The sequence below is a fragment of the Bos javanicus genome, chromosome 21 (genome assembly GCF_032452875.1).
Source record: "Bos javanicus breed banteng chromosome 21, ARS-OSU_banteng_1.0, whole genome shotgun sequence".
Classification (NCBI taxonomy): Eukaryota; Metazoa; Chordata; class Mammalia; order Artiodactyla; family Bovidae; genus Bos; species Bos javanicus.
Window position 1 is genome coordinate 43,912,457 of NC_083888.1, and position 23,737 is coordinate 43,936,193.

At 42.8% G+C, this 23,737-nt stretch overlaps 1 long non-coding RNA gene across 1 annotated transcript in view; it reads right to left on the reverse strand.

Moving 5' to 3' along the window:
• Window positions 1-3,806: 3,806 nt before the first annotated feature.
• Window positions 3,807-23,737, reverse strand: part of LOC133234422 (uncharacterized) — a 349,383-nt gene continuing 329,452 nt past the window's right edge. Inside the window, exon 4 of the long non-coding RNA XR_009732135.1 lies at window positions 3,807-3,865. This is a non-coding gene — a long non-coding RNA (uncharacterized LOC133234422). The remainder of the gene's footprint in view (window positions 3,866-23,737) is intronic.

Sequence of the window (23,737 nt, forward strand, 5' to 3'; positions counted from 1 at the left end):
AAGAACTATCCAAAAAAGATCTTCATAACCCAGATAACCACAGTGGTGTGATCACTCACCTAGAGCCAGACATCCTGGAAGGGAAGTCAAGTGAGCCTTAGGAAGCATCACTATGAACAAAGCTAGTGGAGCTGATGGAATTCCAGTTGAGCTATTTCAAATCCTAAAAGATGATGCTGTGAAAGTGTTGCACTCAATATGCCAGCAAATTCAGAAAACTCAGCAGTGGCCACAGGACTGGAAAAGGTCAGTCTTCATTCCAAACCCAAAGAAAGGCAATGCCAAAGAATGTTCAAACTACCGCACAATTGCACTCATCTCACATGCTAGCAAAGTAATGCTCAAAATTCTCCAAGCCAGGCTTCAACAGTACGTGAACTGTGAAATTCCAGATGTTCAAGCTGGATTTAGAAAAGGCAGAGGAATCAGAGATCAAATCACCAACATCCGTTGGATCATGGAAAAAGCAAGAGAGTTCCAGAAAAACATCTACTTCTGCTTCATTGACTATGCCAAAGCCTTTGACTGTGGAATACAACAAACTGGAAAATTCTTCAAGGAATGGGAATACCAAACCACCTTACTGGTGAGAAATCTGTACGCTTCCTGAGAAATCTGTATGCAGGTCAGGAAGCAACAGTTAGAACTGGACATAGAGCAGACTGGTTCCAAATAGGGAAAGGAGTACGCCAAGGCTGTATATTTTCACCCTGCTTATTTAACTTATATGCAGAGTACATCATGAGAAATGCTGGGCTGGATGGAGCACAAGCTGGAATCAAGATTGCTAGGAGAAATATCAATAACCTCAGACATGCAGATGACATCACCCTTATGGCAGAAAGTGAAGAAGAACTAAAGAGCCTCTTGATGAAAGTGAAAGAGGAGAGTGAAAAAGCTGGCTTAAAACTCAACATGCAGCAAACTTAATCTTATCAGATTGTTTGAAATATCTTACAAGTTAACCAAAAGATAAACAACATATAACATAAATGATCAAAAAATTATAAGTAATTTTTAAATGGACAACAATCATGGCATCCGGTCTGATCACTTCATGGCAAATAGATGGGGAAACAATGGAAAAAGTGACAGACTTTATTTTTTTAGTCTCCAAAATCACTGCAGATAGTGACTGCAGCCATGAAATTAAAAGACACTTGCTCCTTGGAAGAAAAGTTATGACCAACCGAGACAGCATACTAAAAAGCAGAGACATTACTTTGCCAACAAAGGTCCATATAGTCAAAGCTATGGTTTTTCCAGTAGTCATGTATGGATGTGAGAGTTGGACTATAAAGCTGAGTGCTGAAGAATTGATGCTTTTGAATTGTGGTGTTGGAGAAGACTCTTGAGAGTCCCTTGGACTGCAAAGAGATCAAACCAGTCAATCCTAAAGGAAATCAGTCCTGAATATTCATTGGAAGGACTGATGCTGAAGCTGAAGCTCCAATACTTTGGCCACCTGATGTGAAGAACTGACTCATTGGAAAAGACCCTGAGACTGGGAAAGATTGAAGGCAGGAGGAGAAGGGGACGACAGAGAATGAGATGGTTGGATGGCATCACCGACTCAATGGACCTGAGTTTGAGTAAGCTCCAGAAGTTGGTGATGGACAGGAAAGCCTGGCATGCTGCAGTCCATGGGGTTACAACTGAGCACAACTGAGCAACTGAATGGAACTGAACCAATAATGGAGAAAGAGAAAGGAACACAGTATCATCAAACTTTCAAATTCTTAGGAGTTCCTTTTGTCTGTCTTTAAGTTCTGACTCCACTTGGATTACTCCTAAAATAGGTGAACAGTATGTCCATGCAGTCCAGGGGGTACAAAGAGTCAGACACGACTGAGAGACTGAACTGAACTTTTGAGGAAAATAGAGGAAAAAACTACCCCACCCTTGAAGCAGCTGAATTAAAAGAAAATATAAATTGACCTTTAAAAATATTTTGAATTAAAGTTCTTTGGAAATGGGTGATATAAATATAAGATTGGCTAATGTTCAAAACTGTTTATAATTTTTCTTTATTTTGCTTCAAGTAATTATTTATCTCAAAATGAAACCACAGTTATTTGTAAAGATGATGCTTTCTGGCTCTCAACTTGGGAATATTTGCCAGAAAACAACTGAGGTATACACTCAGTCAACAAATACATCCACACACTGGGGGAAAGCAGCCGGGAGCAGGCTTTGTCTCTGTAACCAATCTCAGCTATACTGCTCTTCCTCTAAGGAAAAATCTGCCTCACTTTCATTTCAGTAGAGTCTTATCAGATTGTTCAAAATATCTTACAAATTAACCAAAAGATAAACAACATATAACATAAATGATCAAAGAAATTATAAGTAATTTTTAAATGGACGATGATTATTTGAAAGAATGTTTAACTTAAGAAGTTAACTCAAAGGAGTTAAAATAATAAGAAATATGAGATACTATTTTTCACTTGTCAAATTGGCGAAAATATTTAAATAATATCTAATGGTGGGAAATTATATACAAATATGTACAACGGTGTATACACACTGCTAGAATAAATTGAGCCAACCTTTCTGAAGGAATATATGTATATGTATAGGTTTTAAAGCCTTTAAAAGAGTACATATTCTTAGAGCAACTAGATATCTAGAAATTAATCTAAGGAATCATCATAGATGTTGATATAGTTTCAAGTATGGTCATTACAGAGCTACACACATTGTCCAGAACTTGGAGGCAACCTAGATGTCCAACAATAAAGAATTTTTTCAATTTTTATAAAACAATCATATGACAGAACATTATGTAGAGGGAGAAGGACATGTAATGTTCACAAGGCATGAAAAGATTTCAACACGACTTATTACGCTATTTCAGTTTTGTATTCATGTACCCAAGATAATAGAAAACAAATCAGGCTGCTGCTGCTGCTGCTGCTGCTAAGTTGCTTCAGTCGTGTCCGACTCTGTGAGACCCCATAGACAGCAGCCCACCAGACTCCCCTGTCCCTGGGATTCTCCAGGCAAGAACACTGGAGTGGGTTGCCATTTCCTTCTCTGGATTATCATTGGTTTAGTTTTGTTTCTTATTGTTTACCTGTCTCTTCTATAATCCTCTTGCTACTATTCTCTAAAAACAATTGTTTGAGATATAATTCATATATCATACTATTATGATTTACTTCTACAATCAAGAAAGAAACATAAAGTTATTCTTACCAATTGAGTTAAAGCTTTGAGAGATAAACATTTCATTAATATTTCATTTCCCACTTTGTACAACATGTTGCATCTCAGAGCACCTTTACCTTACACAGGGTCTTCTAGTCAAGTGGACCTCGATAAGATGGACAACTAATGATGTGTTCCTGCCACAGTGCAAGTAATTAAATCTTGTTGGTGTCTTTGCTCCCTCTTACCAGAAATCACACTATGAATAAGACAGCAGAATAGCCTTATTTTAAAGTCCTAAATATACATCATGTCCCTCTTTCTGACACACTGTGGGTCTTCATAGAATGACTCATACCCAGCATGACTCATACCAAGAGAGATGGTGTCCATTACATCAAGGATTTACAACCACAAAGAGGTGCAAAACTTGGGCGGCTATGTACACAATTGAATAATGCAATTTCTAATGTTTATTTCCTCTTCCATTAACACCAAAAAAAACCTACCTTCTTAAATGTGAATAAAATGTGCATTCAGAGACATCTAAAATACTGGCCAGTTCCTCACTGAAAAGAGCATAGTGATGCTGGGAACGCTGAAGAGGGGAGTTGGGGGCAGTTTGCAAGCTTTTGGTTGCCAGGGGACACTTACCATCTGTGGGTCGAGGAAACTGAATGCTCTCGAACTGATGGCGGAAAGAGCCAAAGCGCTGAAAAACAAGGGTCAGTACAAGGGTTAAGTGAAAGTGAAATTACGCTGACCCAGAAATGCAAATCAGTGTGCCTTAGCTCTCTGTAGAACTCGAGGTGCCCAAACACTCCATTGTTTCTTCGGATTACCTAGTGTCCCAAGAGAGGCTTCAGTGATTCAGAGAAAAGAGATGAAATGCAGAGGGAAACAGCAGGCAGTGGCAGAATCCAATTTTATTTGAGAAGCATCTCCACAGTTTATAGTGGCCTTCTCATAGGGAAGAAAAATGCACTTTTGAAGTTCTGTTCCCTTTCTTTGTACTGCTTTTACTACCTTTAATAGGCCAAATTCAAAGCTCAAAATCAGAGGTGATTTTAAAACTGAAAGCCAACCAATCATAAGAGTAAGAGGACACAAGCTTAGACATTTATAATTCTCATCTCCATTTTGTTCTACCAAGTTGCCTAGTGTGCAGGACTTCTGGCTGCTGATAGCTTCCTGAAATATAAGTTTCAGGTAAGTAACATCATGGTTCTCATCTCTAACAGAATTAGGACAGAGGAGGGGAAGGAAGATGGAGGAATGGAGAAAAGGAGTTAGGGAAGGGAAGAGAGGTGATAAATTAAAGAAGAAATGAGTACAAATTTACAAGAAAAGGAACAGAACTGAAGGTCAGATAGGGACTCACAGTGAGGGGGTAAAACAAGGAACAAGGTAAAGACAGTTAGCAAAGGGTTACAAACATGGGTAGAGGGAGAAAGGGCCTAGGCTTGAATCTAGGCTTCCAGCTTGACTTCTGGGGGACTTGGCAAGTTACTTAACTTCCTGAGGGACTGTTAAGAGGGATTAAATTTGAGAATGAACAAAGTGCCTGGAATGGGGCGGGAGCCCAGTGAATCTTCAGTGACCACAAGCTCAACTGTCAGCCCCTTCCTGTCCCAGAGGGAAGAGTGAGCCAGACTCCCAATCTCGACCCTCCTCTGTCCCCACACCTGACCATTTAGAGTTCTAGCCACACACTAAAGACAGGAGACACTGAGCTTTTGAGTTGAAATCTCAGCTCTGTCACTTGCTGGCTGTTAGTGCATTAATTCATGCAACAAATACTCATCAACTGTTTGCTGTCTTCAGGTTCTGAACTAAGATTTGGTGAATGCAAACAGACCTGGCCCGGGCCCTCATGCACCTTACAGACTCGTGAGACAACCAGATATTAATCCAATAATGAAGCAAATAAATATAAGATGAACACTATGGAGGAGAAGCACATAATGCCAAAAAAGTACACACAAGTCCCTTGAAGAAGACACTACTGAGCTCAGCTTTGTCAGCTGAGTGGGTATCAACCTAGGCTCTGAAAGGGATGGTAAGAACATTCCAGGCTGAGGGAACAGCTGGCTGGCTCGAGGCCCAGAAAATGAGGAGACTGGGTTGCCACATGGGGCCAGGCGAGGAGGGCATGGTGAGCCTGGTTAAGGACCCTGGTCTCTACCAGTGAACAGAAGTAGCATTGGAGGATTTTTAATCGAAAAAAAATCACATGATAATACATGACTTTTGAGAAGACCACTTAAGCTTAGTACTGGGACTAGATTTGAGGAGGTCTACTTTAGACCACTGGGGAGGCTCCTGAGCTGTCCACGGAGGGCAGACGGTGGCTGGGCTGGAATGGAAGTCAACAGGGAGTCTACGGGTGGACACTATCTCCACAAGACTTGGAAGCTTGTATCAGGAGAGGATTTCTCACTGGAGGAACTGGATGCTAAAATTTTCACTCACCAAGACAGGGAGTGCTGGGAGAATGCCAACCTGGGGCAGGCTTGCTCATGGGTTTGGTTTTTGACATATTTATCTAGGGGTCCATGGGGAAGCCATTTAACCCCTCTAAGCCTTGGAGTCCTTGTGAGGATTAAATGAGATCATATGCTTGAATGTTTGGCACAGGGCAGATGCCAAGGAAATGGTAGCTAGTGTGTTACTGGGACCTCAGACAGGAAATATGAAGCAGGTTTGCCTTGGCCCTTCCACAGAGGGAAGCCTTCCACTTCACAGCTCACATGGCATCTTTCTTGATATGATATATGATCCACACATACATGATCCTAAAGCAGAAAGTCCCATTTGAGCACAAAGTAAATCAGGATCCTTGGATCACGCTAGGGAGATACTCACATTTATTTATCAGGAGATTCCTTTATCTGCCTCCTTTAAGTTATTAGGAAAAGTAAAGTTCTGAGACTTGTATACACAGTACTTTCTTTTTCACCTCTTGCCTACATGCTGCTGCTGCTGCTAAGTCGCTTCAGTCATGTCCGACTCTGTGTGACCCCATAGACGGCAGCCCACCAGGCTCCCCCGTCCCTGGGATTCTCTAGGCAAGAACACTGGAGTGGGTTGCCATTTCCTTCTCCAATTCATGCAAGTGAAAAGTGAAAGTGAAGTCGCTCAGTCATGTCCAACTCTTAGCAACCCCATGGACTGCAGCCTACCAGGCTCCTCCATCCATGGGATTTTCTAGGCAAGAGTACTGGAGTGGGGTGCCATTGCCTTCTCTATCTTGCCTACATGGGATGGTTCAATTGATGAATTTTTAGGATAAATATAATCTGTTTGACAAATACTTCTTAAGCACCACCTTTATGTATGAGCTATAGAATATAAAGATAAATGAAACCCATTCTTGTTCTTAACTCATTGGAAAAAAACTCTGATGCTTGGAAAGACTGAGGGCAGGAGGAGAATGAGGCAACAGAGGATGAGATGGTTGATTGGCATCACTGACTTAATGGACATGTTGTTGTTCAGTCGCTCAGTCATGTCCAACTCTCTGTGATCCCATGGACTGCAACACGCCAGGCTTCCCTGTCCTTCACCATCTCCTGGAGCTTGCTCAAACTCATGTCCACTGAATCAGTGATACCATCCAAACATCTCATCCTCTGTCATCCCCTTCTCCTCCTGACCTCAATCTTTCCCAGCATCAGGGTCTTTTCCAATGAGTCAACTCTTCACATCAGGTGGCCAAAGTATTGGAGCTTCCACATCAGTCCTTCCAATGAATATTCAGGATTGATTTCCTTTAGGATTGACTGGTTTGATCTCCTTGCAATCCTAGGGACTCTCAAGAGTCTTCTCCAATGGACATGAGCTTGAGCAAACTCTGGGAGATAGTGAAGGACAGGGAAGCCTGCTATGCTGCAGACTTTTTGCATGGGATTGCAAAAGTCAGACACAACTGAGTGACTGAACAACAACAAATTCCTTGTTCTTAAGGAACTTGAGGTCTGGGAGGAGTCACAGGTACCCACTGAAATGCCAAGAGGAAGTGTATGATAACAAATAGTGGGAAGCAAGACTCTCAAGTCTAGAAATAGCACACCTTCAGTTTCAAATTAAAACCTGAAACATTAGCTGCTTTCAAATGCTAAGCCAGTCCCACGTGGTGAAGGGCACCATTTAAGTTTGGAGTCTGGAAAGCCAGCTGGATGAATATTGTCTCAACCCATGGCAGAAGAGAAGACAAAGATACTATCTGGTATAAATATAATAAACACAGACAGTCAAAATTCACAAGTAGAATGAATTTTGGGAAGAGGGGGTTGGGAGACATGTTAAGTGCTAAATCTAAAGAAAAGGAGTATTTTTACAGTGAAAGATTTTCTACAACATCAAATTAGAAAACTATTTGTACAGCCAGGGAAGTGATGGATATTATGTCACATGGTGGACACCCATGGTTTTTCCTCATAAAGGTAACTTGAAAAAGATCCACAAAATTCTGCCCAGCACTGGATCTGCTACCCACCTTCCAGGGTCAGTTGTCTACAGAAGAGCAAACTCAAGGAGCCAGCTTACCTGTTAGGTTCATGTACTTTGTAAAATGTCCTCTGAAATTTAAATTAAAACCCATTCTTCAGTAGTGGTCTTTCTTTTCACCTACATAGCAATTTAAATATGCCATTTATTTTCTGTCTGCCATGAGACTGGGAAATTAGGTATTATTAAACATAAAGCAAAGTTAATTCCAGGAGTTCCACAAATCAAAACTATCCCTCGAACATTTTTACAACAGGAAACTTGAGAGTGAGTTCCAGAGAGTCTGCTTTCCAGATGGTCTCTTCCTCCAATAACTGAAATACTTAAAGCCTAAATATTCACTGAATTGCTTGAAGTCAGAGTCTAGACTTTGCCTAATGGGTTCAGTCAGCTAGTTTACTGAGTGAATCCCAAACAAGTTCTCAGTTTACACTTCCCCCTTTAGCAGGCTGGTTGCCATTACTCAGAAAAAGTAAGCCCATTAGTGGCAAAATCAGTTCCAACACATTTTCTAAGACCTGACTCACACGTCACCTCCATCAGTTCCTCATTGGTCTTTATACACAACTCATTTGGAGTCTCTGTCACGTCGGATGAAAATTTTTTCCTGGTGCCATCTGCTCTTCAACACTATGAGTCCCTCAAAGGAAAGGACAAGGGGATATGTGTTATTGTGACGTAATACCTGACATACAGTAGGCATAGTCAAACAGGAGAAAAACTCAAATACATTCAGAGGGACAAGTGGTCCAGAGAAATAATGAAATGGCACCCTTCCGTGGGCATACACAAAGAGGAGGACAATGAAAGCCACTGCGGTTACGGCGCCACACCCAGGACCACGCTGCTCGAGAAAGCTGGATGCCAAGCTAAGACCCAGGCTTGAGGACCTGTCCTTGCTGCCTGCAGTCCCTCTCTTGGAGGGTGATTTTGCCTTGCTATTTCCCCTCGGGTCTGGCTCAGTGGTCAAGGGGATGGAACAATTCCAGAAGCTAGGTGTCTTGTCTAAGGCAAGTCTAGGCTCCCACCCAAGTAATACAAACATGGCAGGGGCTTGAGGACCTTGCTGTTGGCTTCTGTTTGCTGAGTTTTAACGGGGAGTGTAGAGGGGAAGGGTCTTAATGCCAAAAGTGCCTCATAAACTAACAACACAATCTCTGAATGGGCTACGTGCTTCAGGAGTAAATCTAGTTGCACAACCCCCTGGAGATACACCATGAAGCTGCATCAACCCCATTGGGAAAAAGCCTTTATCAAAGCAGGAAGCAGGGTATAAATTCTATACCCAAACAGGAGTTCAAATGAAAATCCTACATCTTTTGACTCAGAGGCTTTTCAAAGGAAATGTGTATCTTTGTAAACTCTCCTGGGAGCTGTTTTTATAAACATGATTTTTAAAGCAATCTTTTAGATTAGACATGAATAAACAGCACCAGAAATGTTACATACACTATTTTGATTACTAATTTTAGTCTTCACGTTCATAAAGTTAAATTCTTAATTCTATGCGCAGATACACTTAAGACACTTTTATTCATTTTTAAAATCAAGAATCAACAAACCTGAGAGCTCAAAGGGACCCCATCAGTCATGTGGTTCAATATACACAACTGGACTCTTGGCTTTGCAGAAGTAGAAAGAATCATGTTTTGCCCTGTCAAGAGGCAACTTGTGTACTGACATGAATCCAATAAATAGGGTTTGATTACAGATTACTGAAGACAGTATTCCCCCAAAAGTGTTTCCTATAAAATTAGAGACTTCTGAGGTAATTTTTTTAAAAGATTCTGTAATCAAATAAGTTTTATAACTATAGGACTAAACAAAGCTTTAAAAAGCTCTTTTTGTTTTGATTCTAAATTGTCAGACTTATAAGACTTGTCAGACTTACCAGAACTTATCAGATACCAATATATACATCATGAATATCCAAGAAGGAGATAAAGTATGTGACATGAAGGACCCCAAAACTCCTCTTCCCTCCAGGAAATATCCATAGTGTCAGAGAATGTCAGAGAGCAGTGGAACACTGCTTAGAAAAGCTGCCTACAAAGTTTTCAGCTATAATAAACATCTGTAATTTGTAGTAGCTACTGGTTCTATTCACAGAGATAGAATGTAAATTTGTTCCTGAGCATTCCTGCTGCTGCTGCTGCTAAGTAGCTTCAGTCGTGTCCGACTCTGCGTGACTGCATAGTCGGTAGCCCACCAGGCTCCCCCGTCCCTGAGATTGTCCAGGCAAGAACACTGGAGTGGGTTGCCATTTCCTTCTCCAAGGCATGAAAGTGAAAAGTGAAAGTGAAGTTGCTCAGTCGTGTCTGACTCAGTGACCCCATGGACTGCAGCCTACCAGGCTCCTATGTCCATGGGATTTTCCAGGCAAAAGTATTGGCGTGAGTTGCCATTGCCTTCCCCCTGAGCATTCCTAGTCAATGCAAAAAGCACTGATCACAAGATAACAATCACATAAAAAGTTCTGGGCATTCATCAGATGAAAACAGTTGTCCCAGGAGCACCAGCTATTTCTGGTACTTGAAAGATACGGCCCCTCAGGTGTCTTCATAAACAGGATCAGGATGATGTCCTCAGCGACACCCACTTCAGTGCATAGAGTTTATAGGCAATCTGATAAGACCCTTTTCTGGACACGGATGGCATGCTGCCACAGCTCAGTTAAGTAGAAGCAGCTTTATAAGAAGTCACACCATGTTTCACATGTTCATAGCATTCAACTGACTAACTTGACCCGAGACTCTAGCCGTGCATGCTCTGCCAATAACCAACCATGCCTGTCTCCAAGGGTAAATCATTTGCCTATTCAGGTCTTGAACTTGATGGCCCCTGCAGTCTAGCTTTAAAGTTCTAGAAGTCTATAGGGTTTATTACTTCATCTTTCAGAAAAGTGTCAAGTTTCCAGTCTTCTTCTGAAAGCATGAATTCATCCTGGTAGGTATGTGTACCTTAAGTAGCTTACACTCATGAAAGAAAGGAAGTGAAAGTGAAGTCACTCAGTCGTGTCGGACTCTTTGCTACCCCATGGACTGTAGCCTGCCAGGCTCCTCCATCCAGGGGATTTTCCAGGCAAGAATAGTGGAGTGGGCTGCCATTTCCTTCTCCAGGGATCTTCCCGACTCAGGGATCAAACCCAGGTCTCCCACATTGCAGGCAGACTCTTTACCATGTGAGCCACCTGGGAAGCCCAGCTTACACTCATAGGGGATATATTTAACACATCACTAAAACCTTAAGCCACGATAATGATCAGACACATGGCAATGTATCAGAAATCTGCAAGAGCCAGAAGAAAAGAAGAGGGAGAATACCAAAAATAATTTAATCTACCTGAGCATTTTGCTTTAAATCCTTAATTTCTTTCAAAGACTGTAATAATGATGGAAATAATACTCTCAATAATTTTCATTAAACCAGTCTATACATTCTCAGGAAATAATAATATAGTAGTAGCAGTAGAAGCAGCAGCAGCAAACACTTATTTGGTGCTTCCTATCTACTAGGCCTATTATAGGCCACACATAACTACTCTTTAAATGCTCGCAATAACCCCAAAAGGTAGATCTTTCTTATTCTATTTCACAAATGAGGAAATTGTGACTCCGAGGGGTTGGATAACTTGCCTAAAATCCTGTGAATAGGGGCAGCAGATCCAGAACTGGAGCCCCTTCTGGAGCTGAGTTGTGACCAGCCCATACAGCTGCCTCTGGTACCTGTGGTCAGAGATGGCCCCTGTCTGCCAGGAGGCCTCACTCTAGCTAGATCTTGGATGGTAGACAGAGCACCTTCCTCTTAAGTCTTTGCTGAAGAAAAGATGTTCTAAGAAAAGCAGATTTGTAAATGTAGAGAATAATAAAGGTTTTAATGACAGATGATTGCCACCAAAGTATTAATGCAACAGAAAACAATGCTGTAGCTCTCTTGAAAAGCAAAAGGTGGTTTTCACTGTGACAAGACAGCAGGTATTACATCATTTGGGAAAACTTGACCAAACAGACCACCCTAAAAGGCAACAGAGTTCAGACTGCAAGAAGGCAAACTGCCCTAGGGAATGAAGGCAGGCCCTGGTCCCTCCCGGGTCCCCAGGCTGTCTTCCTCTTGGTTAACATAAAATACTGCGGGTTTTGCCCAACGTCCTCTCCTCCTTCCAGCCCTGCTCCCTCCTCTCCCAATACCCATTTTCTTGTTTGCTGGAGAAGTAGGAGAGGAACATATTCTGGAATATGTGGTCTAGTGCCACTCCAACATGAAATCACATGCTGTCATCACACTCCAAGACTGATATCTCTGACTTCTCATTACCTTTCATCAGAGGATCTCAAATCACTTTTCAAACAGTTATGAATTTCTTATGTACTTTCCTAAGAGCTGAAAGTAGAAACACAACGATTCTGTCTTATTCCCTAAACTACCACGTCTCTTGAAATTCTCAGTCTAAACACATATACACATATGCATGTGCAGAGAGAGACTTTTTCTAAATGGTGACAAAGCTATGGAATTACTCACATTCTGTCCTCTGCTCACAATAGGGTGGGCCCCTGTCATCTGTATACTATAAGCGTTAATAATGACGTCAAGTATTCTGCACATCATTAATCAAGGGAGAATTCATTTCCTTTTGTGAAGTTCCCTGTCTCCTTTTATTAATATGTCTCCTCTGACTCATCCCATATACTGACTTCACAAAATCCTGACTTCACTTCATCCTTTTCTCATCTCCCAGCTGTGTGGTCCTGAAGTGTGCTGCTGCCTCCATAAAGAAAACTGTGCATTTCAGAATTGGGTGAATTGGTTCTTCAAAGTTGGCTACTTTCAAAGTGAATGCAACTTGCTTGGCTCTTGAGAATGAATTACAAACTCATCACGGTCATTGTCCTAATGGATATGCACAACCAAGAGGTGGAGTTTTAGCCTAACTTGCTTAGCTCCTGCTACTTCTCCGGTTTCTCCCCTACCTGGTGTGTTAAAGCCTGGGAGTAACCTGAGACAGCTGCTGTCTCAATATTCACTGTGGCTTCCTTTTAGAGCCCCACTTCCAAATCCAACATCCAGCCCCAGAGGCTCCACCTGGCCTAAGGGGCAGCTCCAGGCCATTTCAAGGTGGTCCCTGAAAGATGGAGCTGTGCTGCTTGTGCGGCAGACCACAGGGCCAGGAAAGCCCCTTGAGGCCCACAACTTCACATCACCTTTCTTAAGAAGCCATTGTGTAACTTATTGTTCTCTACAGTGAGCAGAATAATCTGGAAAGCAGATTTTTATTTCTTCATCTGTGATCTATAAGATTTAAGGTTTCATCACCTGTTATTTTCTAGTTCTCTTTCTAGGAAAGTCATGATTTAAAGTTATTCCCTCCCTGCTTTAGGCATCATATTAGAATCCCTGCCCTCAGACTTCCCTGGTGGTGCAGTGGGTAAGAAGAATCTGTCTGCCAATGCAGGGGACATGGGTTCGATCCCTGGTCTGGGAAGATTCCACATCCTGTGGAGCAGCTAAGCCCAGGCACCACAACTGCTAAGCTTGTGCTCTAGAGCCTGGGAGCCACAGCCACTGAAGGCCCCGCGCCCTAGAGCCACACACTGCAACTCCTGAGACTAAGTACTAAGTACTAACTACTGCAACTATTGAAGCTCGAGTGCCTAGAGCCTATACTCTGCAACAAGAGAAGCCATGAGAAGTCAGCACACCGCAAAGAAGAGTAGCCCCACTCGCCACAACTAGAGAAAACCCTTCCAGCCATAAAGACCCAGTGCAACCAAAAATAAAAATAATAAATAAACTTAAAAAAAAGAATCCCTGCCCTCGACTTTTCAAGGAAGGGGGGTGGGACTCTGATGAGACCTTGCCAGGCCTGACTCAAGTTCTTCTGGATGTCCCTCCACCCATCTGGATATGCATTATGTCTCATTGTTTTTCTTCCATTCATTCAATCTACTAACACACAACTAACCTAATATGTACCAGGCTTCATGCTGGAGAAAAGTAATGAACAAAGTAAACAAGGGCCCTGCTCTCCTGAAGCTACAGTCTTGAGGGCAAATGGCAAACAATCAGGCAAAGAGCTGCATTATTGCAGAGCTGTGATTTCGAGAAAAGTATAGGAAGTCACAAAGGAGCATAACAGGCAGATCTAGTGGAGAATATCATGCAAGAGCATTTGTCAGCCCACCTGTCGTGAACAATAGCCCCCATAGGTGTGGGCCACAGTCAGGGTGTGCTTCTCCTTGCCTTCCCAGTCTGGTGAGGATTCCCTAAAAGAAAAGCAACATCATTCAGGGTTTGCATCAGAGAGAAATCTAACTCAGCATCCTTGTTTGTTTTGAGACCCAAAGGGCTTCAGGAGACTGCAAGAAGCAGGATCACCTGTCACACTACTCCAGGGCTGTCCATGCAGCTACTTAATGACAGATCTCACATCTTCTAAGTAAGATCTTTAATTCAGTGGGAGAATATTTGAGCAACCGTGGATCTTCCAGAGCCTCTATCACCACTTCTCTCCCATTTCTGCAATATAGAGATGGGGAAGTGGGAGGTGCAGACTACTGGGTATAAGACATGTTCATGGATGGATTATACAACATAGGCAATGTAGCCAATATTTTGTAATAACTGTAAATGGAGTATAACCTTTAACAACTATACAAAAATAGAATTTTTAAAAAGAAAAAAAAAGACATCAGCAAACAGATTTCATCCCTCCTCAACAACTCTCCTCAGGAAGCATAAATTCCCCTAATTAACCCCAGATTTTCTAGCTTGGGCTTGTGATAGTGGGCGCCAGCCTGGATCAGAACCCTAGGCCTGGGTGTGATGCCTGGGTGTGGCTCACAGAAGTTAACTAGAGGTTCCTTGAGACCTTCACAGGGACACGGGCCCTAAAGCAGAACAGTCACACTGTCCATGAGAAAGCTATGCATGGACTTGACTACCCCAAATGTGTGCAGTGTGAGGCATAAGGGGCAGGATCTAGAGTCAGACAAGCTTGAGTATGTATTCCAGCCCACTACTGGTTAGCTACAGGACTTAGAGCATGTCATTTAACCTCTCTGGGCCTCAGTTTCCTCACTCAAAAACCTCATGTTCTCTGTGTACACGCATGTGTATAGGTTAAATTAGATAATGTATACAAAATGATTAGCAAACTACCCAACACAAAATCCTCAAATATATATGAATGCAGGTCAAAATCCAACAGTTAGAACTGGCCATGGAACAACAAACTGGTTCCAAATTGGGAAAGGAGTACGTCAAAGCTGTATCTTGCCTCCCTGCTAGTTCAATTTATATGTGGAGTACATCATGCAAAATGCCAGGCTGGATGACTCACAAGCTGGAATCAAGATTGTCAGGAGAAATATCAACAACCTCAGATATGCAGATGATACCACTCCAATGGCAGAAACTGAAGAGGAACTAAAAAGCCTCTTGATCAGAGTGAAAGAGGAGAGTGAAAAAGTTGGCTTAAAACTCAACATTCAGAAAACTAAGATCATGGCATCCAGTCCCATCACTTCGTGGCAAATGAGGGGTGGAAATGGAAACGGTGACAGATTTTATTTTGGGGGGCTCCAAAATCACTGCAGATGGTAACTGCAGCCATGAAATTAGAAGACGCTTGCTCCTTGGAAGGAAAGCCATGACAAACCTAGACAGCGTATTAAAAATCAGAGACATCACTTTGCCAAAAAAGGACCAGTAGTCATGTATGGCTGTGAGAGCTAGACCATTGTGAAGGCTGAGCACCAAAGAATTGATGCTTTTGCATTGTGGTGCTAGAGAAGACTCTTGAGAGTCCCTTGTACAGTAAGAAGATCAAATCAGTTCATCCTAAAGGAAATCAACCCTGAATGTCCAATGGAAGGACTTATGCTGAAGCTGAAACTCCAATACTTTGGCCACCTGATGTGAAGAGCCGACTCACTGGAAAAGACCCTGATGCGGGGAAAGATTGAGGACAAGAGGGGAAGGAAGTGGCAGAGGATGAGATGGTTGGATGGCATTATTGACTCAATAGACATGAGTTTGAGAAAACTCTGGGAGATGGTGAAGGACAGGGAAGCCTAGTATGCTGCAGTCCATGGAATCACAAAGAGTTGGCCACAACTTAGTGAATGAACAGCAACAAATGTATGTATATATGCATGTGGGTGTATACATATATATTATATATACATATATATTCTATATTATTGGAGTAGGAAATGCTAACCCACTCCAGTATTCTTACCTGAAGAATCCCATGGACAGAGGAGCCTGCTGGGCTACAATCCATGGGCTTGCAAAGAGTTGGACACAACTGAAGCAGCTTAGCATAGCATTCTATATTATATGCATATATATTCTATATTATCTAAAAAAGTATACATATATAAAATAGCAAGTACTTACATGTCAGGTACTTGCTCAGAATCACACGGCTATTAAGTGACACAGCAGTTTGCTATTTTGAACCTATATGATGTGACTCTGGCAGCTTAACCATATTGCTATGAAAGTGAAAAGTGAAAGTGAAGTCGCTCAGTCATGTCCAACTCTTTGCAACCTCCTGGGCTGTAGCCTACCAGACTCCTCTGTCCATCGGATTTTCCAGGCAAGAATACTGGAGTGGGTTGTCATTTCCTTCTATAATAAATAGCAAAAAAAGAAAAGAAAAAAGTGGGGGGAGGGGCGGGGAGCAGAGGAAGAACAAAAATAAGAAGGAAGAGGGGCAATAAAGATAAAATAAAATCTAATAAAGTATTTTTAAAAGTCAAAATGAATGAAAAAAATCCACAATGAACAAAATCTCAAAATGTTAAATGAAGACATGATTCTCCAAAATCACTTTAGTGGTATCCAACTTCTTGTAACCCTATGACTGTAGCCCACCAGTCTCCTCTGTCCATGGGATTTTCCAGGCAAGAATACTGGAGTGGATTGCCATTTTCTTCTACAAGGGAGCAGACATGATTGGTAAAAGTGATTTTTTCTTTTTGGTCTTCTCTGGTGGCTCAGAAAAGGACATCTTTTTTGGGTGTTAGTTCTAAAAGGTCTTGCAGGTCTTCATAGAAACAGTGGAAATGAGAAATAGATTTAAAGGAGTGGATCTGATAGAGTGCCTGATGAACTATGGACGAAGGTTCATGACATTGTAGGGGAGTCGGGGATCAAGACCATCCCCAAGAAAATGAAATGCAAAAAAGCAAAATGGCTGTCTGAGGAGGCCTTACAAATAGCTGTGAAAAGAAGAGAAGCAAAAAGCAAAGGAGAAGAGGAAAGAAACTCATTTGAATGCAGAGTTCCAAAGAATAGCAAGGAGAGATAAGAAAGCCTTCCTCAGTGATCAATGCAAAGAAATAGAGGAAAACAATAGAAAGGGAAAGACTAGAGATCTCTTCAAGAAAATTAGAGATACCAAGGGAACAAACATTTCATGCAAAGATGGGCTCGATAAAGGACAGAAATGGTATGGACCTAACAGAAGCAGAAGATATTAAGAAGAGGTGGCAAGAATACACAGAAGAACTATACAAAAAAGATCTTCACCACCCAGATAATCATGATGGTGTGATCACTCACCTAGAGCCAGACATCCTGGAATGTGAAGTCAAGTGGGCCTTAGAAAGCACCACTACAAACAAAGCTAGAGGAGGTGATAGAATTCCAGTTGAGCTATTTCAAATCCTGAAAGATGACGCTGTGAAAGTGCTGCAATCAATATGGCAGCAAATGTGGAAAACTCAGCAGTGGCCACAGAACTGGAAAAGGTCAGTTTTCATTCCAATCCCAAAGAAAGGCAATGCCAAAGAATGCTCAAACTACCGCATAATTGCACTCATCTCACATGCTAGGAAAGTAATGCTCAAAAATTCTCCAAGCCAGGCTTCAGCAATATGTGAACCATGAACTTCCAGATGTTCAAGCTGGATTTAGAAAAGGCAGAGGAACCAGAGATCAAATTGCCAACATCCACTGGATCATCGAAAAAGCAAGAGAGTTTCAGAAAAACATCTATTTCTGCTTTATTGACTATGCCAAAGCCTTTGACTGTGTGGATCACAATAAACTGTGGAAAATTCTGAAAGAGATGGGAATACCAGACCACCTGACCTGCCTCTTGAGAAACCTATATGCAGGTCAGGAAGCAACAGTTAGAACTGGACATGGAACAACAGACTGGTTCCAAATAGGAGAAGCAGTACGTCAAGGCTGTATGTCACCCTGTTTATTTAACTTATATGCAGAGTACATCATGAGAAATGCTGGGCTGGATGAAGCACAAGCTGGAATCAAGATTGCTAGGAGAAATATCAATAACCTCAGATATGCAGATGACACCACCCCTGACAGAAAGTAAATAACTATAGAGCCCCTTGATGAAAGTTAAAGAGGAGAGTGAAAAAGTTGGCTTAAAGTCCAACATTCAGAAAACTAAAATCATAGTATCCGGTCCCATCACTTCAAGTAGATTGGGAAACAGTGGCAAACTTTATTTTTTAGGGCTCCAAAATCACTGCAGATGGTGACTGCAGCCATGAAATTAAAAGACGCTTACTCCTTGGAAGGAAAGTTATGACCAACCTAGATAGCATATTCAAAAGCAGAGACATTACTTTGCCAACAAAGCTCCATCTAGTCAAGACTATGGTTTTTCCAATAGTCATGTATGGATGTGAGAGTTGGACTATAAAGAAAGCTGAGTGCTGAACAATTGATGCTTTTGAACTGTGGTGTGGGAGAAGACCTTTGAGAGTCCCCTTGGACTGCAAGAAAATCCAACTGGTCCATCCTAAAGGAGATCAGTCCTGGGTGTTCATTGGAAGGACTGACGTTGAAGCTAAAACTCCAATACGTTGGCCACCTGATGCAAAGAGTTGACTCATTTGAAAAGACTCTAATGCTGGGAAAGATTGAAGGCAGGAGGAGAAGGAGATGACAGAGAATGAGATGGTTGGATGGCATCACTGACTCAACGGACATGAGTTTGGGTAAACTCCAGGAGTTGGTGATGGACAGGGAGGCCTGGTATGCTGCAGTCCATGGGGTTGCAAAGAGTCAGACATAACTGAGCGACTGAACTGAACTGAACTGGTGGCTCAGATGGTAAGGAGTCTGCCTGCAATGTGGGAGACCATGCTTGATTCCAGGGTCAGGATGATCCCCTGGAGAAGAAACTGGAAACCCACTCCAATATTCTTGTTGGCACAATCCCATGGAAAAAGGAGCCTGGTGGACCATGGGGTCACAAAGAACCGGACATGACTAAGCAACCAGATGATGATGAAGGCTCCAATATGGTTCAGCATAACTCTGAAAGCAACACTCTCAGGAAAGAGTACTGCTTTGCTTGTTCTTCCTGAGGTTTGAGAATAAATGGACCTTAGTGAGTGAATGGAGCTGGCTTGCGGTGGCTGGTGAGAGCCAGTTCTCTGTACCTCTTCCCAACTCCACGTTAAGGACATCACCACGGTAGCTTGATATCAAATATGGTGAGAATATTTATAGCAGGGAAATTGGCAAAGGAGATATTGGTTTACCATCATCTACCTACTAGAAGGCTTGTTAAGTCTGTTTGGAAACAAACATCACTGGGGAGGGCAGGGTTTTAGAGCTGGCTATCTTGCAGGGAACAACTGAGACTTGGGGCCAGATGACCATTAGCTGTCACATGCATCACAGGATGCTGAGCACCATCACTGACCTTAGATGCCATTAGCACCATCTCTCGGGTGGGGACAACCCAAAGTGACCAAACATTGTCCAGTGTCCTGGGGCTGGGGAGGAGTTGCTTTTTAGAGAACCAACAGTGAGCAAAGGAGACAGCAGCAGGCTGAAGAAGCCCAGATACTAGAAAGAGTTCCTTCCAGCCCTTTCCCAGCAGGGAGAGGCAGCAGTCAGAAAGAGCCTACTTAGCCAGGGGTTTCCTGACTCTTGGGTAGAGATTTGTCATGCTCTCTGGGGCCTGAGGATTGGTCTCCTCAGACAAACATTTGGTTAGTATGAGGGGTAATCCAAATTATGATTAGAAACAGATATCCAGCTCAAGACTTTTGTTTGGCCCAGAACAAAACCACACACCGAAATCCCTAATCACTTTCCAGGAAAAGGCCTCTCTTCCACTGGGATTGGGGACATCAGCCTCCTCTTGAACTTTTAATCCATTCACGTATTTCTAGATTCCTGTGCTTCTCCCTGAGGCAGCAGCCTGGAGGCAGTTTCCAGCAGACCCTGCTGCTGCTAAGTCACTTCAGTCGTGTCCGACTGTGCGACCCCATAGACGGCAGCCCACCAGGCTCCCCCGTCCCTGGGATTCTCCAGGCAAGAATACTGAAGTGGGTTACCATTTCCTTCTCCAATGCATGAAAGTGAAAAGTGAAAGTGAAGTCGCTCAGTCATGTCCGACTCTTAGCGACCTCATGGATTGCAGCCTACCAGGCTCCTCCGTCCATGGGATTTTCCAGGCAAGAGTACTGGAGTGGGGTGCCACTGCCTTCTCCGCCAGCAGACCCTAGACTCCCAATACCCTCCACTGCCACTGTGGCCACGGTGTGCCAGCAACTGGGTCACCTGCAAGTTGGGGACCCTGAAAGTTCTAGTCACCAGGATTTGGAATAAAATAGGAAGTGAAGTCATCTTTGGTACAGCATTAAAACTTTTAAAAGAATATTTAATATTTAATTTACTTTAAAAAGTTGGCCAGTGCTTCTTCTAGAAAACATCAAATGATGGATGATGCCGTGGGAGGGCCTGGAGGTCCTGGAGAAGCCCATGGCCCTTAAAAATGGGGCCAGAGCAGCTGCCAGCTCCAAGACCCACAGCTGTCTCACCGTTGACCTCTGGAAAGAGATGGCGTTCGCCAAGCTTCCCTGTTGAGAATTCACTGACCATCTTGTAAAGACTCAAACTAGTGCTTCTGTGCAGACTCCACAGTAACACAAGAAAACTAAAGTGAATTAAGTCTGTTTAAAAAAGAGAGACAGCCAGCAATTTTGACCCACACCCTGCTATGAGTTTCTCTCTCTCTCTCACACACACACATACACACACATGCACGCTCATCTCCGCAGCAGCTGTGGCCCGACAGTGCGTTCATCCTGGACGCCTGCTTGGTTTCCAGCACACAGCTGTTGAATTGACCCTCACTCACCCTCCAGCTGTTGTTTGCAGATTGAGAAGCTGGACAACTGAGGGAGAAGAGGCAAAACTATGCTAAGTAGAGGAGGACAAGATTAGCCTACTCCTTTCTTGGAATCTCAGGGATCCAAGGACTGTGTTGTGCGGATCAGGATCAGCCATTCAGGCCCCAGAAAATACCCGTCCACCTGTCTTCACTCACACAGCCAGAAAGCCAAGCCCTTGTTTAGGCAGCTGAGGAAGCGAAACAATGTGCCATTGGAACTGTGACCACTGTGAGGCCAACTCCCAAATCTTCCTCTTGGGCCCTGACTACAGTCTTGAGCTCCAGACCTGCCTTTCCAGTGTCAGGTCCCAAGGAACATCCTGCCAGACCCTCAAATGCAGTGTGAGCTCGAGAAGATCCCTATTCCCAGCCTAGCAGACCCTCCTCCTGGGTTCTTCCTCTCAGTAGCATCCCTCCCCCAGCCCCCTGCCTGCAGTATGCACAGGCTAGAAACCTCAGGTCACTTTCAAAGCCCTCTTCTCCTCCACTCCACACCCCTTCCATCTCATAGATCTGCCCCTTACATTCATTTCTACAGAAACGATTCTCTCTCACCTAAATCACTACACGGCTCTGGCAACTGCTCACCCTGTCTCATTTCTGTCCTTCCTTAGACACTGTTTCCTAATCAGCTCAAATTCTGTCCCCTGCTTATAAAACAACAATGGCTCTTCTTGACCTATGACGCTCCTGAACAAGGTTTTCAAGGACCACCATGGTTACCCACCACTCCACTTTTCTCATCTGTCCTTATGTAATAGGAAATAACCTTTGTACTCCATTCAGTATTACAAGTTAATCACTAAAGGGATTTTGCCTATAAGCTTAAATGATACATAATGGGGGGCTTCCCTGGTGGCTCAGTGGTAAGGAATCTGCCTGCCAATGCAGGAGACACAAGAGACAGGTGTTTGACTCATGGGTCGGGTCACACCAATCCTCTGGAGAAGGAAATGACAACCCATGCCAGTATTCTTGCCTGGACAATCCCACGGATAGAGAAACCTGGTGGGCTACAGTCCCTTGGGGTCCCCAAAGAGTCAGACACAACTTAGTGACTAAATAATAGTACATAATGGCTCATCTCTGGGAACCCCGCTTCCCAGGTAATAAGCATTAAACTAAAATACCTTTGTTTAGCTTATAGGAAACATCCTGACCAGGCCCACCTCTGAATGACTGCAGGGAGGAAGAAATTAACACATCCCTTCCAGAGGCTGACCGGAACCAGGAAGTATTTTAATTTACTCCCTCTTCCCACCCTTCTTTTGTCCTTTTTTGTCTGGATTCTTTCACTCAACCTAATTACTCAAAATAATTCAAAAGTCTAAAAGTTGAATGAACTTCAAAAGTTCATTCATCTTGTTGCATGATATCAATAGTACATAAACAGTATTCCATTGTTTATCCAGTCACCTGTTGATAGACATACAGGTTGTTTCCAGTTTTTCTTGCTTGTTCAAACTTTGAATTTTTACAAATTGTATTAGTTTTGCCTCAAAATGAATCCATCACAGGTATACATGTGCTTTGAAATACCATCCCTCTGGGTCTTTTAAAATTTTTTAATTGGAGGATAATTGCTTTACAATATTCAAATTCTAACTGAGGCAAGATAGTTCTTTGGGGCACAAGCCCACTATCTCCTTGCTTTGCTGGCCTTCCAAATAAAGTCATTATTCCTTGCCCCCAAAACTGGTCTCTCAATTACTGGCCTGTTGTGTGGTGAAATGTATGAGCTTAGACTCAGTAATGCTTGGATCCCTCCTAATCTTCCAGCCATCACAAACTCCTTGTCTCCCTAAAACATGGCAAACATGCCCCACCGTTGCTCATACTACTTCCTCAATATGGAATCTCTTTCATCCCTTTCTTTGATTAACCTGAGTCTTAGATCAAAGGCTGCCTCCTCACCTCCTCCTTGGAAAATCTGTTTCTTCTTCATTCCCATGATTCTTTGAGATATAGATTATTTTTTGAGTGTAGTTTATGTTTCATGTCATCTTATGCCTTAGCCAGTTCACCCCTTTCATTCTATACATTAAAATACTGAGGCACAATATCTACATTTACTAGTAAATTACTTAGCAAATAGTGGTTGAATTAAAACCAATTCCTAGAAAGAACAGGCCAACTCACCAGGTAAAACTAGGATAAGATTAGCTTCACAAGGCAGCATGGGGTTGAGGGGATATTCAAAGAGTAATACCAGAGAAAAGAGTTGAGGGTGGAAGGCAAAGACGGATCACCGCCTTACTTTGGCAGTGAGCAAAAGGGAAGAGGCCCACCCCGCTCCAAATCCCCAGTTCTCTCAGGGATTCACAATCTTTATCTACAGAAATAAAAAACCCTGACCAGTGTCCCAATACCTGTGCTGTAACACAGAACAAGCCGAAAGTGGCCTTGGGGTTAATAGTTAAGAAACTGACCCCAGCAGTGAGCTCACTGGGCCAAGCACACATCACTGAGCCTTTCCCCTGGGATTTCTTTAAATGTGGTAACTGGATAGTAAATCTTCCCTTGGTGCTGATCGTATATTTAAACTGTGGTTCTTTTTACTTGAAATATTTTTAAAGAACGAGCCTCAGGGGACTGTTGATGAGAGTAATTACAAGCGAAGCACACATCCTCAGCCAAAAGTTTCTTCGAAAACTTAAACATCAGCTCAACTTAAGTGACTAGGAAAGCTGAAAACGTGGGCAAGACACAAACTGTTACTTCTTGAACTCATACTCAGACCTTACTGTTGAGCACCTACCCGGTTCACAGAAGCCACTGCGTCTAACTGTTACATGTCACACAGATAGGAGGAGTTATTTTCATTTTAGAAATGATGGCACTGATGTTCAAAAGAATGCATGTGAGTTTACCTATTTCTCAGCAAGCTGATGAGCATCTAGTGAA